The 17,080-nt window shown below is 33.1% G+C and overlaps 1 long non-coding RNA gene across 1 annotated transcript in view; it reads right to left on the bottom strand.

Annotated features, from left to right (window-relative positions):
- LOC121489231 overlaps positions 1–16,438 on the bottom strand; it is a 48,247-nt gene extending 31,809 nt beyond the window's left edge. Inside the window, exon 1 of the long non-coding RNA XR_005987301.1 lies at positions 16,393–16,438. This is a non-coding gene — a long non-coding RNA (uncharacterized LOC121489231). The remainder of the gene's footprint in view (positions 1–16,392) is intronic.
- Positions 16,439–17,080: the final 642 nt, after the last annotated feature.

The following is a 17,080-nucleotide window of genomic DNA, read 5'->3' as shown; positions in this document are numbered from 1 at the left end:
CTGAATGGATCAAATGCTTAATCATGGCCACCAAGTTGCCATGCAACCTGAACTTTAAATCATAAGCTGAGTGTTATCTAACCCATAAAATCATAAATTTCACAGCAACAGTCCATTATCAGATGGGGGTGTTATATCCTTGTTTGAGCCCAAATAGGCCCTTAAGCACAAAAAAGTTAAAGAAGTGCCAAAATACCTATGGTCTCTGCTCCTGCTACAGTGTTTTCTATCTCTCAGCTTGTACCTATGGCCTCATGGGAAGTTCTTGGTGATCAACTGACAGTGGAAGAGAAGACTCAAACCCAGTTTACACAGATTCCACATGATATACAGGCACCACCTGCAAGTGAGCAGATACAGCATTACAGCCCCCTTTAGAACATCCTGGAAGGAAACTGGTGAATGAACATCTTCCAACTGACAGATGTTTTAAGCAGTGTATCTGATTATTCACTTTGCTTAGAAGGTGAAATAGCCAGACATGTGATTATGTGCTGATATATGGGATCTAGCTAATGGTTTGGCTAGTTGGTCAGGGACTTGGAAGGAACATGGTTGTAAAATTGTTAACAAGGAAGTTTGGGTGAGAAGTATGGGGTGAGACCTCTCTGAATAGACAATAACATGAAGGAACTTCTGTCCCATGTGAATGTCAAAGGAAGGGTAACTTCAACAGTGTAACATTTTAATAACCATGATTTTAATAACCAAGTAGATAGGATGTCCTGTTTTGTGGCTAGTCACTCTTCTTTCTCCAGCCACCTCTGTCGTGCCAAATGGGCTCACGAGCAAAGTGGTCATGGTGGCAAAGGACATTATGCTTGGGCACAGCAATATGGACTCCTGGCTATTGCCACTGCTGAGCACCCAATCTGCCAGCATCAGAGATCAACACTGAGCTCCCAATATGGCATCATTCCCTGGATATTCAGCCAGCTACCTGGTGGCAAATAGATTACATTGGATTGCTTCCATCATGCAAAGGGTAGCATTTTTTCATACTAGAATAGAGTCTTACTCTGGCTATGTTTTTTTTTTTTTTTTCCATGAATGTGATGCTTCTGCCAAACTACTATCCATGGACTTACAGAATGCCTTATCCATAGTCATGTTTATTCATACAACATTGCTTCTGATCAAGGAACCCCACAGTGAAAAGAAGTACAACAATGGATCCATGCTTATAGAATTTTCCCTGATCTTACCATTTTCTCCACCACCCTAAAGCAGTCCTTCTGATAGAAGAGTGGAATGAGTTTTTGGAGACTTAGTTACAGAGCCAAGTGGGTGGCAATACTTTGCAGGGCTGGTGCCAGGTTTTCTAGGAAACTGCAAATGTTCTAAATAAGTGTCTAATATATGGTGCTTCTCCAGTAGCCAGAATTCATAGGCATAGGAATCTAGGGGTAGAAGTGAGAGTGACACCACTCACAAAATTTTTGCTTCCTGTTCGCATGATCTTATGTTATGCTGGCCTAGATGTCTTAGTTCCAGAGGGAGGAATACTTACATCAGGAGATATAAACAGTGATTCTGCCACTGCACTGTAAGTTAAGATTGCTTCTCAGCCACTTAAAAGTCTTCATGCCACTGAATCAACAGGCATAGGAGGGCATTGCAGTGTTGGCTGGGGTGATTGATCCTGACTATCAAGGAGAAATTGAACTCTTACTCCACAATGGAGGTAAAGAAGATTATATGTAGAATACAGAATATCCCTTAAAATGTCTCTGAGTATTACCATACCTTGTGATTAAGGTCAATGAAAAATAAAAACAAACCAATCTAGGCACAACTACCAATGGCCCAGGCCCTTCAAGAATGAAGATTGGTAAGGGACAATGACCAGCTGAGGTGCTTGTTGAAAACAAGAATGGGTAGTGGAAAAATGAAGTTATAAATATTGACTATGATCACGTGACCAGCTACAGAATTAAGAATGGTGATGTCATGATTATTTCTCATTTTAAATGTGTTGGTGCACTTGCACATGTGTGTATAGCAAATATTTATTTTCCTTATTCTATTTTTCCCTGATCATGTAATACAAGATGCACTTACTTTCTAAATAGTATTTTAGCTAATTTACATCATAGTTTTAAGCTACAAGATATGTAGTAGTGTAACCGATCATCTTTCTTGAACTTTATCTCTTTTGCTGAGGGAGGGTTAGTACACTTTTGGTTGTATGAAAGACAGTGGTATTATGTTAAGTAGAATTAGGACCTTTTTTTACAATAATAAATATTTATTTAAGCAATTAAACATATGATTCTGATTAGAGAAAAAAGCTTCCTCCTTATTTTGATATAAAGACATGTATTTCAGCTACAAATAAGTCAATAAGAGAAAGAAAATTATCATATGATCGCACTCATATGTGGAATTTAAGAAACAAAACAAGAGCATAGGGGACGAGAGAGAAAAATAAAACAACAAAAATCATAGAGGGAGACAAATAATTAAGAGACTCTTAATCATAGGAAACAAACTGAGGGTTGCTGGAGGGGAGGAGAATGGTGGAATAGGGTAACCAAATGACAGGCAAATGAGCACTGGGTATTATGTACAGTTGATAAGTCACTGAACTTTACCTCTGAAACTAATAATACATTATATGTAAATTAATTGAATTTAAATAAAAAATAAAATAATAATAATAACAACAAATAAATAAAAATTAAAGGAAACTTTTTATGACCTAATACTATACTGTGGAAAAATTATAAAATTTATATAAACCAAAAAAAAGAAAGAAAGAAACTAAATTGAAATCATGACTCATAAAAAAAAAAAAAAAAAAAAAAAGAAATCATGACTCATGAGTGCTCTGACTTTGGCCTAGGAGATTACTTTCCTCTGAGATTTCAACCTTATTTGATGTGCTCACTACATTTAACACTTAGGTCTTCAGTTCCATCTGTAGAAGATGAGTGCCTCCTTAACTTGATAAGAGGCTTTCTGGCATTGCATTTTCCTAATTAATAGATTGCTTCATGCATTAGCATTACTTAGTTGTTTTAAAAATATTTTATTTATTCATTCACGAGGGACATAGAGAGAGATGCAGAGACACAGACAGAGGGAGAAGCAAAGTTCCTTTCAGGGAGCCCTATGTGGGACTCCATCCCGGAACTGGGATCACACCCTGAGCCAAAAGCAGATGCTCAACCGCTGAGCCACCCAGGTGTCCCAACATTACTTAATAATAGCCACCTAATTTCATAGTCATTTAGGTTACAATTTCCTTTTTTTTTTTTTTACAATTTCCTTTTAAATCTCAAGTGTTAACAATGGTATTCCACTTTATACATCACTCTCATTGCTTCCCATCTCCACTCACCACAGGTAAGAATTTTAGAAGTACCACTGTTACAACTTTCCAAGAACTATCAGTAATCAACCTACCATCAATAAAGGAGTCTTCATTGCCATATGGCCACTGAATGGCCTTTTTCAGAATACCATTGTTAGACACTGCTTCATAGAATCATCATGGCCCCAACTATATGAGGTTAAGTTCTCTAGAAGCAGAGCTTAAGACAGGAGTTCTTGGAGGAAGTGTTGAAGAAATTCTCTCATAAGACGGGGAATGTAAGAAGCAGGGGAGAACAAGGGAAAACAGTTGAAAGAGGTAAATGATCTCAGCTGGAGACTGGCTTCAGTCTGATTTCATGAAAATTTCTGTTGCACAAACTTCACTACAGAGTTAGCCTCACCTTAAAGAGAGAGAGGTAAAATTTCTACCACGCTTTCAGTTCAATAAGTCATTAGCCTGCCTGTCTGAAGAAGAGGGTAATCATAATCTGGGTGAGATGGCTCTGGTGTCAATTCTCCAGAGAAAGTGGTGGTTATGAGCCTTCAGTACTAACAGTCATAGCAGCTGGGTAATGTGTGCATCTGACTGTCTGTTGGTGGGAGTCCATACAGAGCACCAATAACACCACTAATGGAGCAAGGGTTTGGAGAAATGACTTTTTTTTTTTTTTTTTTTTTTGTAATGATGGGGAAAATGGTGTAATGTTACTGGAAGGACATTTGAAAATAATACTACAAAAGACACTAAAGCGTCATATGCTTTGTTATAGATGCAATGCACCCAATTCACAATGTTGAACTAAATACTTTTTGACAAAGTAAATTTACTCTGGTGAAATGTCCTTATGAAAATATGTAAACAAGTCTGACTATGACTTAACAACAATATTCATAAAACTGTTTATAAGACCAAAATATTTTTAAGAATTAAAATTTGAGGAATGAGGGATTGTTTAAGTAATTCCATATAGTGGTATATTATGATAGAAATATTAATAATTACCTATTATTTATATATCTGTATGTTATTAACAGGAAAAATAAGCTGTTATATTTTATTATAGTTATTTGTTGTTTTGCATCTAATAGAATCTCCCTGCATAAGAAAAAAAGAAACAAATTTGAGGGCTTTTGACATATTCTAAAATAATATAATATTCAGAATTACCCAATACCCATGAGTCTCATGAGATTTGCAACCATAGTTTAAAGCCAGGTATGCCAGGAGGATATTCTGGACACAGCTGAATCTAGCCAGATAATAATGGTGTGATGTTATTTACAGTGTCCATTATGATTGATGGGATCCATACACTATAGGATGTTAAATATGTAGAATTTTATACATGGTTGTATTTTTTAAAATGTTGGCTTATTTCAATTTCATAATTTTCCACAATATATTGTTTATATAATAAAAAGTATATTTTTATTTACAACAGCAATATATATTCACAAAATAGGAAGAGCCTTTTGTTCAAATCAGACTCAAATGCTAATTTAAAGAAGTCTACTATCATGAAAATATGTGGTTTTAATTGTCTTCAATATGCTTAATTTTATGCAGCAATTGTAATTGGTATAGTTTCCTTCATCTCAAGACTCTTTTCAGTATATTCTAATAGAGTAACTTCCAGTGTTTGAAGGAAAGGAAGAAAATGAATGCTGACATGAAATTTTATTCTTCAGAAATCCATAGCTAAACATATTTTATTTAATCCGGCATAAAAATGCAGTTGTGTAAAATCGATACAAGAATATATGACTAATATGTATATGAAGGATAGACACTATTTACTTAGAAAAGCAACATTCTTTCCACTCACTGGTTGAAGGTGAGTTGGTACTCTAATGAAAAAAAAAATGTTATTCTCCTGCTAGCTTTAGTTTTAATTTTTTAAAAGATTATATTTATTTATTCATGAGAGAGAGACAGAGACACAGGCAGAGGGAGAAGCAGGCTCTATTCAGGGAGCCTGACATGGGACTCGATCCCGGGTCTCCAGAATCAGGCCCTGGGCTCAAGAGGGCGCTAAACCGCTGAGCCTCCTCCCCCCCCCCCCCCCCCCCCCCCCCGCCGGGCTGCCCTCCTGCTGGCTTTAGAGGTAACACATTTCATCACCCTATCTTCTAAGGTGACAGCACGTTATTGCTTCCTTTACTTATAGACAGGTCAACATTTCAGTAGCTATAGGTCAAAATTTGATGGGAAAAGTTCTTAAAATAGGTTTTATTCTCCAAATGATTAAATCTCAATCCATTACTTCTCTTTCTCAGTAAAAATGGGTAAGAGAACAAGCCTCAACTGTACATCCTTTCTCTTTTGTCTTCAAAACTCACATCTGCTTGATAATATAGCATGGGCTTCATGTACAAAAGTAGGTATATAATCATTATTTCACAAGTTTTGATGTGAAGAGAATGCCATGAAGAGAAGTTGGTAGTTGACTTTGTTGATTTCATAGTCAAAAGCCTCCATTCCTCCTTTTGATAGCATGTCATTTTTCATTTTGGAATGATATATCCAGGGGTGTGCCTCCAACTAGGTTAGAAGATGGGATGGATTCCTGCTCTTACTTCCTTAGATCTGCCAGCAGTCAATTATGTAACTTCAACTCAACAACAACAACAACAACAAAAATACTTCTAAGAAATTGAATTTTGAGTGAGGCTTGCAAGAAGAAAAACATTGCCATGGCTAAGTTAATGCCAAATTGGAAAGTTTTAATAATGCTGGGAAGGTGATTGCCTTCACATCCACCTTTCATTCTCTTAGCTGACCAATGCAAATAAGTAATGGAGTAATAAATACAATAAGAATAGTTTGCTGTTATTTCAAACGTGGTGTCTTTATTGTACTCAGTCAATTCAGGTTATGAGAATTGGAATGCAGATAGTAACAGGGAAATTATTTTTCCACTACACTTAGCTAGACTAAAAATATCCTACATAATTTTGTTTTCATCAGGCCCAGATAGTTTACATCTCTAATGTGTAACCTATAATGTTACCTTAGACATGCATGAGCTCTCTTAACTCTTGACCATAATTTATTCCAAATTCAAAAGATACCATATTGATTCACTGAGTTGATGACATAGTGCTTAATATTGAATATGGAAAGTATGAAGTAGCAGGTACACAACCTGACATTGTAAACATATACATGCCAGTGAATTGGAAATCAATCATACAAAATGTTCAGAAGCTACTAGTGAAATTTCTAAGTAAGAATTATGTAACTGTTTTGGAATAATTTTTGCTGCTGATCCAGTTAAGAACAAGCTGAGTGCATTGTTGTACAGTTAAGATTCCGGGAGCTAAATCTGTTTAAAGTAACATTGGGAAAAAAATGACTTTTTCATCTAAGAAGAAGTAAAGTCTTTGTTTGCAGATCCTATATGACAGTGTTTATAAAATATCTTACAGAATCCACCAAACAACTGTTAGAACTTTTCAATGAATTCAGTAGAGTTACAGGATACAAAATCAACATATAAAAAAAAACAGCTCTGTTTCTATACACTAAAGACAAAATATCTAAGAAAGAAACCAGTACCATTCACAGTATCAGTAAAAACAATACAATACTTAGAAATAAATTTAGGAAGTGAAAGTTTTGTGCACTGTAAACCATAATACTTTAATGAAAGAAAGTGACAAGACACAAGTCGAAAGATACCATGTGTTCATGGATTGGGGGATCTAATATTGTTAAAATATGTTATTGTTATTCCATTGTACCTAAAGCTATCTGTAAACTATCAAAACTCTGAAGGCATTTTTTATTTTTTTAACTGAACTAGAAAGAACAACCCTAAAACTTGTATAGAACCACAAAAGGTCTGGAATAACCAAGACAATCATGAGGAAGAACAAAGCTGGGGGCACTATATGCCCTGATTTGAAACAAAAATACAAAGCTGTAGCAATAAAAACAGACAGGAAGAGCAATGGAACACAATGGAGAGCCCAGAAGTAACATCCTACTTATAACTTAATTAATATTTGACAAAGGAATCAAGAATACTCAATGGGGAAAGTATATTCTTTTCGATAAAGTGTATTGGAGAAACTGGATAACTACATTTAGAATAATAAAATCATACCCTTATTTTACATCACTCATAAAAGTTAATGAGATATATTGAGGACTTAATCATAAGCCCTGAAACCATAAAACTCTTGGAAGAAAACATAGGGGAAAAATCTCCTTGATATTGGTCCTGGCAACAATGTTTTGGATATGACACAAAAATTAGAAGTGACAAAAGCAAAAATAAACAAGTGGAGCTACATGAAATGACAAGGCTTCTCCTTAGCAAAAGAAATAATCAACAAAACAAAAAGATAACCAATGGAATGGGAGAAAATATTTGCAAAACATTTGTTGGATAAGGGGTTAGTATCCCAAATATGTAAAGACTGTATAAAACTCAATAACAAAAAAAATTTCAAATAGTCTTATTTTTAAAAATGGCCAGAGAACTGAATAGACATTTTTGCAAAGAAGATATCCAAATAGCCAGCAGGTACATGAAAAGATGCTCAATATCACGAATCACTAGGGAAATGCAGATCCAATCAAAATGAAATATCACCTCAAACATATTAGAATGGCTATCATTAAGAACGCAAGAAATACAAAGAGTTGGCAAAGAATGTGGAGAAAAGGGTATTCTAGTGCACTGTTGCTGGGAATGTAAATTGGTGTAGCCACTATAGAAAATAATATGGAGTTGTTTCAAAAAGTAAAAATAGTTCTATATGATTCAATGATTCCACTTCTGTGTATATTTCCAAAGGAGACAAAAATAGGATATCAAAGAAATATCTGCACACCCATGTTAATTGCAGCATTATTCACAATAGACAAGATAGGGAAATAGCCTAAGTGTTCATCAATGGATGAATAAATAAAGAAGATGCGGTATATAATGGAGTATTATTCAGTCATGAGAAAGAAGGAAATCTCATCATTTTGGACAACTTGGATGGACCCTGAAGGCATTGCTCTAGGTGAAATGAGTCAGAGAGAGGAGAAAAAAAAAAAAAAAAAAGAAAACTAAAGCTAAACTCATAAAAAGAATAGGATGAGGTTGCCAGGGGCTTGGAGGTGACTGAAGTGAGGAGATATTGGTCAAAGGGTACAAACCTACAGTTAGAAGATGAGTAAGTTCTGGATATTTAACGTACAATATGATGATTACACTTAACAATACTATATTGTATATTTGAATGCTGCCGAGAGAGTACATCTTAAACATTCTCACCCATTACTGGTAATTATGTGCGTTATGAAAGAGATGAAGTGGTTGACTAATAGTACTGTGGTAATCATTTTGCAAGATATAAATGTATCAAGTCAACTTATTGCACAACATAAACTTAAACCATGTTATATGTCAGTTATTATCTCAATAAAGTTGGGGAAAAATGAAATGCATGTACTTTTTTGATACATAGCTGGAATTACTTTCCAGATTGTGATGTATACCTTGGAGGAGCATTATCTATGTTAACAAGGAAGTTCATACAAGAATATTATATGAAATAGGAGTTATATTAATAATGACAACAAAAAGTAAAAACAAAACAAAGGAAAATACAGAGATTCTAAGTGCTGTCAGAAATGAAATGAACAAATAACTTCTATGATATCCGTGTTATAGCATATTATACAACAGTTAAAGAATATGAGTATTTTTTCAATGGACTAAAATAGAAAAATTGAGGTTATATAGGGTTCAATGGAAAAATAAAATTATAGGCAAAGGGTACAGTAATATGCCCTCTGTAAAGCATACAATGTAATTATGCATTTGCATATTTGCATATGTATATTCATCTGTATTAATACATATTTATCTACCTACCTATCATCTATCTACATATATTTATCTGGATGGAGATAAACCAAAGCTGCTAATTCTGGGAAGAAAAAAAAATTGTGGATGATTGTCAAAAGGAAATTGAGCTTCATATATAATATTTGAATTTTCCTTTTTAAAGAGGATAACATTAATGTATGATTTATATATTCAAAAAAATAAAAGAGAAAATTTAACCAAACAGCCCAAGGTGAAACTGTTACTTAGTGCCCAATCTAGATTAAAACCTAGGAATTCTGGCACTTAAGATGTTCATTAATTATCTTATGCTACATTTTAGTGAATGAATAATTTTCATTAAGCATTTGAATGTGAAAAAAATTAAGTATTAATTACCTCTAAGTTAAAAGGAAGAAAAAACATAATCTTCCATCTATGCCATATTTTGTAATAATCAAATTATTTCGCTAGTATTAAAGCTGGTTTGTGGAAGAAAGTTAATGAGACATTCCTACAAATTTGTAATGAGCACAGGACAGGTTACTCCAATATTCTTCTATGTTAGAGGTTATATATATATATATATATATATTCAGTATGAGTATTCAGTCATGAGAAACAAGGAAATCTCATCATTTTGGACATATATATATCTATATATATATATATATTCTCTGACTTATTTCACTTAGCATAATACTCTCTTGGTCCACCATGCTTGCAAATGGCCAGATTTCATTCTTTTTTTATGGCTGAGTAATACAAACATATATAATATATATAATCTCATATATGCACATTATATATAAATATATATTTAAAGTTATAATGTATACACACATACCACATCTTTATCCATTCATCAGTGGGTGGACATTTGGGCTCTTTCCATAATTTGAATATTATTGATAATGCTGCTATAAACAAGGGGGCTTATGTATCCCTTAAATCACTTAAAAGTGATTTTTTAGTGATTAAAAAAATATTTAATTCAGATCACCTTTTTTTTTTCATTTTCTAGTTCAGATTGATCTCAACTCTTTTTTTTTAAAGGTATCCTTTAGATTGAGAGAGATTGAGAGAGACAAAAAAGACATAATGATATTTTCCTAATTTACTTGAAGATACAGAGTAGAAAAAAGCATTTCCTTGCTTTTTGCATGGTAAGTGTAGATTTTTCATGAGCCATATTAACTCTATACATCTGCTCAGATTTCATGCAATGGAATTATAGCCATTCTTTGTAAATCCATTTGAAATCAATCATCTGGATGAATATGTTTTATTATAGTACTGATTACCATACTCTTTCCAAAGATTTATCGATTTCCCTCTCTTAAAAAAAAAATCCACTCAATTTTCCAAAGCACTTGGCTATCATAATGGCAATGCTGATTTAATTACATGCAGTAAAGCTCTATTGGCCACAACCTGTTGCCTGGTTTTATAAGTTCTGCATGTTTTTGTCTGGAAGGCAAATGCAAAAGGGCCATTTTTTATCACTGTCTGATTATGTTGCCATTAAAGGTAGTTAAATTTACTACAATAATCTAGGCCAAAATAACAATGGATTTATATAGAACATGGAATTTGTGAGACATTTAAGCAGGAGATCAAACTATTTGTATCTAGGTATTTAGAAATATAAATAATAGAATATTTAAAATATTTTCAGCATTTATATATGTTAAATATTAAAGAAGTATGGTAATTACAAAACTTTTTGTATTGTTATTTTCTAAGTTTTCTTAAAGGTTATTAGTTCCCTGAGGTTCTGCATTTCAATGTCATGCCTAATCTTTTATTCAAAATGTATCACTATATTTCCAACTTTAGATAGATTTTTGTTTTTTTTTATTAATTTTCAGTATATATAAAATATATACATATACTGAACATGTATACAGAATATAGAATATATGAACTGAATATATATGTGAGTAGACATAGATATGTGTAGGTAAACACATACACACTGACATATATAAAAATGCACATATATATTGAGTGGAATGCTAGGTTCAATCAAACTCCAGTTGGTATTTTATTTTATTTTATTTTTTTTATTTTTTAATTTTTTTTTTTTTATTTATTTATGATAGTCACAGAGAGAGAGAGAGAGAGAGGCGCAGAGACACAGGCAGAGGGAGAAGCAGGCTCCATGCACCGGGAGCCTGATGTGGGATTCGATCCCGGGTCTCCAGGATCGCGCCCCGGGCCAAAGGCAGGCGCCAAACCGCTGCGCCACCCAGGGATCCCTCCAGTTGGTATTTTAAAACTAGCAATGATAGGAGTATTTACATCACACAAATTGGAAAACATTAAAAATCAGGGTTGTGGGCTTTTATTTATTTTCTTCTTTTTTCTCAGAAAGCTAGTAGTTAGACATTATTAGTTTGCCACTGTATACATAGAATTTTGTTTGAATTTATTTGAAACTAATATGTATATTTTTGATCACAAATATTAACTATTTCATGAAATAATTAGTGAATTTAGTACTTTTCTGATGTCAAACATCTAGCAAGTGGTGGCTCCAGGTCCTGGGCTCAAATCCTTTGTTCAGCGTGTAGTAGGTGGTGTGACTTCTATGCTGAGCTGCCTTCTATTGAAGAGCAACTTACACATCCCCAATTCACATGTCAGTGGCCATTGGTCGTTTATTAGGAATTCTTTCAGAGGAGACCATTATGCTTGGTAGGTTACATATTCCACAGAAATTATCTAAGGCATTAATTCTCTCTTTCTGATTAGGATATTTAGATCCTCACAGATTATTCCTGGTATACAATGTTACCTTCTTTTCAAGTTTATGAGTTTTTTTTTTTTTTAAGGCGAAATTATTCTATTGAATACAAAGCACTTTTAAGCATGGGCAGGATTATTCCAGATCAGTGGTGCTGAGAAAATCCAGAGAGTTTCCACATATATCTTTTACATTATTATTTCTTCAATATCATAAGAATGATTTTATTTGAATTTAATTATCACAACATTCAGTTACAGAAGTTAAAAACATCAACCTTTTTCCTTTAAGATCACAGTCTATTGCAATGTAGAGATTAGATAGAATGAGGTGGAATGTAGTACTAGATAGAAGTGATAATTTTTTGATGTCTCTTGATATAAAACTCAAAGATTCTCAAATTATCACTACTGATTCTGTCAAGTAAAAGCAAATCCAGATGTGGGTAATGAGAGAATTTATTTAAAAAGATTATTGTAATAGAGGAAAGGAACTCATGCAGCAGAAGAAAGTTCCAGCTTACCCAAAGTTCTGCACAAGCATCAAAAGTAAAGCAGAAAAATATTTTTATTTTTTGAGGAGGAGCAAACAAAGCTAGAAAGAACTGGATTTGGGGAAGCAGGAATGGTGTGATTGGACAGCTGATCAGAAAATATTTTTCTCTGCTGTCAGCAGATTCTCAGGGAGGCCCTTTTGAGGAAAGGTTGTTCATGGAAAGAATTATGTCCTGATTAGTTGGTGAAGTCAAACAAGGCATTTAATCATTTATGAAACACAAAGTGAATATTTGGAGGGTCTCTGTCTGGTCTTGTCACAAACAAGGAGTAATTCAAGAATATCTTATCAAGTTATGTGAGAAGAGTGGTTCTTTGTGATAAAAATGTTTGTAGAAAAAATTAGGAAGTGGAAAGTTTGGTGACAGTGCATGTTTTTAGAGGAATACAGGTCTCAGGTAAAGTTAAACATTGTCAGTTCCATTTTTACGAATTTGGAGTCAAAACTTTTATTGTTGACTTACAGAGTTTGATATTTCAAATTTAATGTGAAATGTCTCACAAAACCCACATTTTTTTACATATAAACTAGGCAAATGGTAGACTGTTCACAAAAATGGTAATTAGATTCTTGAAGACAAAGCTGAGATTTAATGAAGTTATGGCAGAGTTCAAAACATCTTTTATTTGTGTCTTTATTTGTACATCTTGCTGAAAGTTAGCAACTATTACTTTTCTCATTTCAGTGATTTTTGTTATCTTTTGCTGAACAACAAACCACCTCAATGCTTAGTGGCTTGAAACAACAGTTAATTATTTGGCTTGCAAATCTGCAATTTGGACACAACATGGGGGAAAGGCTTGTCTACTTCATGCAGTGTCAGCTGAGGCAACTTGACGAAGGATTGAGGATCTACTTCCAAGATGGCTTGCCCACAGGACTGGCAAGGTGGTGTTGGCCATTGGCTGGGATCTAAAATGAAGCTGAAGGCCTGGGGCCTTGGTTCCAATTCACATAGTTTGGACTTCCTAGGTATGATGGTTATATTCCAAGGGCAGTTATCCCAAGAAAGAGAGACAGGCAGGTGGGAGCTCAATTGATTTTAATAAACTGGCCTTGGAAATTATACACCTTCACCTCTGCCACTCTTATTAGGATAATCACAAAGAGCAGCCTAGGCTCAAGGGGAAGGGACATATGCTCCACCTCTTGATTATGGAATGACAAGTTTCCAAAGGATCCTATAAGATCTAAAATATTTTTATGACTTGTTTGATTAATTAAAAATTAAACATGAGTAATCATGTCCCAAAGACATTGACAGGAGAAAATATGGGTAAGGAAACAGAGATTCAATAATAAAAAATAAACAGATATGAAAGGTGTAAGATAGATGTGATAACATTTTTATAAATATATACTTTCTAGTACACAGTTTATTTTGCTTCTGGAAAATAAAGCATAAATTCTCTGCACTTATTTAATCTATATTTTCTATATAATTTTGTATTATTAATTTAAATTTGCATACACGTCATTATGTGTTGTCCCCAAATTCACAAAGTTGTTAAAAAGATCTATCTCTATCTCTGTCTCTGTCTCTGTCTCTGTCTCTATCTCTATCTCTATCTATCTCTATCTCTATCATCTCTATCTCTATCTTTATATATCTCTATCTCTATCTCTATCTCTATCATCTCTTTCTCTAATCTATTTTTAGGGATCCATATATCCCTGAACATCATGGTTAGGGGATGGCTATTGAAATGATTTCAAGGAATATGCATGAAGGAGGTTATCAATAAATACCTTTGTTATTGTTTCTATCTTAAAATTTCATTCCATCAGGAGTAAAACAAATTTTCTTTATCATTATCTTTAGGGAGCAAGAGCAAAATGTTTCCCATCCTTAAGTTGGAGCTTTTACTTGCTTTCTACTTATCTCATCATCTTCCCTACAATTTCATAAGCTGAAAAATGAAATCCTCTCAAAAATAAAACACAGCTGTGGTGATTACATTCTGGAAGTCCAAAATAGATATTACCACATTTATTTACTGTAAAGGCTCAGTAATGTATCCAAGAAAGCTGTGAGTAGAGGAAGAGAAATGGGAACTCCTGTAGTGCTGAAATGATGAAAAGTCTGAATTACAGAATATATTTTAAGAAAATGATTGACGTATGTGCATTAATAAGACAAAATGTTAAGAATGTGTTTCTGGCTCTATAGTAAAGATAAGAATAATGAGTTCATGGATTTTACTGAGATAACTATTGATTAGACTCCTAATTTATTACTGACCACCTATTATGTATAGGTAAGTCACAGTTGAGTTAACTTTTCTGAATAAAAATTGGAAGATATTTTTACACTATAACATATATAAAAGATATAAAAGATAACAAAAGAGATCATTTAACAGGCAGATGAGTATTTTCAACTCATCAAAAGGAAATATTTTTCTAATGTTTTGAACAGTTTTAGAATATAAAAGAAAGACAGCTTTTCTACTTATCAAGTTAGTTTAACTCTGATATCAAGACTTTCCAAAAATAAAGGAAGAAAAGATACTATAAGCCAATAAGATGTGTGAGAAATAAGGCATTTTTGTCTTTCTTCTCTCTTCCCTCTGAACGATGTAATACTATTTGTTTTCAATGATACAACAATTCTATAATCAGAACAGTGAATGCAAAGCTACTTGAAACTTGAGAATGAACAATAAATCAAAACAAGCATGGAAAAAATTGAAGTGATTCAAAATTTTAATAATGAAGAGTGTGATGATTATTACAGAAATTGGCAATTTTGCATGTAGTATGGAGGATTTCAAATACATATTTTGTATAATTATTTCATTAATACTCATCTATAAAAAGAGCTTTATTATCTTCTCAGTAGTGAAGCTTGGTAATTATTAAAATTATAAGTGCTATATAACAAAATACTATAATTAATTGGAATTAATTTTACTGTGAATATGAATGAATATAATATAATTAACAGTGTAAAAAAATAAGTGTACACTATTGGAAAATATGTCCTATTAAAAATTGGAAATAAAGAATAAATAATGCAAATTTATATGGAATTATTTTTCTTACATAAACAATATGAAAGAAACAGTAATTTAAAGGAGGATAGAACTCTAAAGATCATATATGTATCAGTGTATACTAATTGTATTCCAGTCCTGGGATTTAGAGAATTTTGATATATTTTCCAACACCTACGCTTATAATGCTTTGAGTCATCTGAAAACAGGTGCATGAGATAATGTCTTCAAATAATAGTATAATTTCTTCTTCAATAAATATGTTCAGTGGGATGCCTGGGTGGCTCAGTGATTGAGCTTCTGCCTTCGGCTCAGTTCCTCATCCAGGGGTCCTGGGATGGAGTCCCACATCTGGCTCCCTGTATGGAGCCTGCTTCTCCCTCTGCCTATGTCTCTGCCTCTCTCTCCATGTCTCTCATGAATAGATAAAATAAAATCTTAAAAAAATAAAAATTAAAAAATAAATATGTTCACTTATATTGATGCCAAGAAAATACACAAAAACAAAATAAATAAACTCTTTCCCCTGGTAGAATAAAAGAAAAATAAACCCATTAACACATAATAAGCACTATTTCTGGCCATGATGGAAGAGTTGGCATCAGACATACACCATATACATAAATGTGTGTAATAGTGGGAAAAATATGCAAAGGAATTATTTTCAGGCACTGGACAGTAGATTGTGAAAAATAAACAGAGGAAATATTCTGAATGGATCAAAATAAACATGAAAATATAATGGCCATTTAGTTCTTTTTTTCCAAGTTAATAAATACAATCCCACAGATCTATGAAGCTCATTACAATCCCAAAGGATAAATATGGATATCACACCCAGGCACAAAATAAATTGCTAAAAATTAAGATAAAAATATTCTAAGAAACTTCTTTTAAAAAATTCATAAATAATCAAGGGGAAAATACTATGAATAATAACTCTCACCTTCTCTAAAACGGTGGAAGCCAGGAGACAATAATAAATGACATCTGTAAGTGCCAAAAGAAAAGTCAATTTAGAAAGCCATATTCAGTGAAAATCTACTTCAAAATTTCAGTAAAATAAATATACATTTTTTGATAAATAAGAATTGAAGCACTAATTTACATTTTTCTTTTCTCTTTTTAATTTAAAATTAAATTTTTAAACGGTATAGAAAAAGTCAGTTTAAGGGTTAAAAAGAAATAATCAAGGTAGAAGTTGAAATATCAAGAAAACCAAGAGAATCCCAAATAGTAAATATTTTTTAAATAGTACTAAATATTTAAAAAATAATTACAATGTACTCCGATGTATATAATATACACAAAAATAAGATATATGAAAACAATAGCACAGAATTTGGTGGTGGTGGGGAATCATGTGAATAAAAGACAGTCCTGATTTTATAAGCTGAAACTGTGCAAACTGATGTTAAAAATTGATGGGAAAAACTAAAATTGCTCTATAAGCTTCTGCCCAAAGCATTATATTTAGGAAAAGCTGATTACAGAATAATGCATACTGTGTGATTTCAGTTATATGAAGTTAAAAGGTAGACAAAATGGATCTACAGTGATAGAAATCAGATGCTTGGAGGCCTCCAGTGGGCTAAATTGCTTAGAAAAGGCACAAAGAATTTTCTGAGGCTACG

The sequence above is a fragment of the Vulpes lagopus genome, chromosome 4 (genome assembly GCF_018345385.1).
Source record: "Vulpes lagopus strain Blue_001 chromosome 4, ASM1834538v1, whole genome shotgun sequence".
NCBI classification, from domain to species: Eukaryota; Metazoa; Chordata; class Mammalia; order Carnivora; family Canidae; genus Vulpes; species Vulpes lagopus.
The sequence above is the reverse complement of the archived record's forward strand: the minus strand, read 5'-3'. Positions and strand labels throughout refer to the sequence as shown.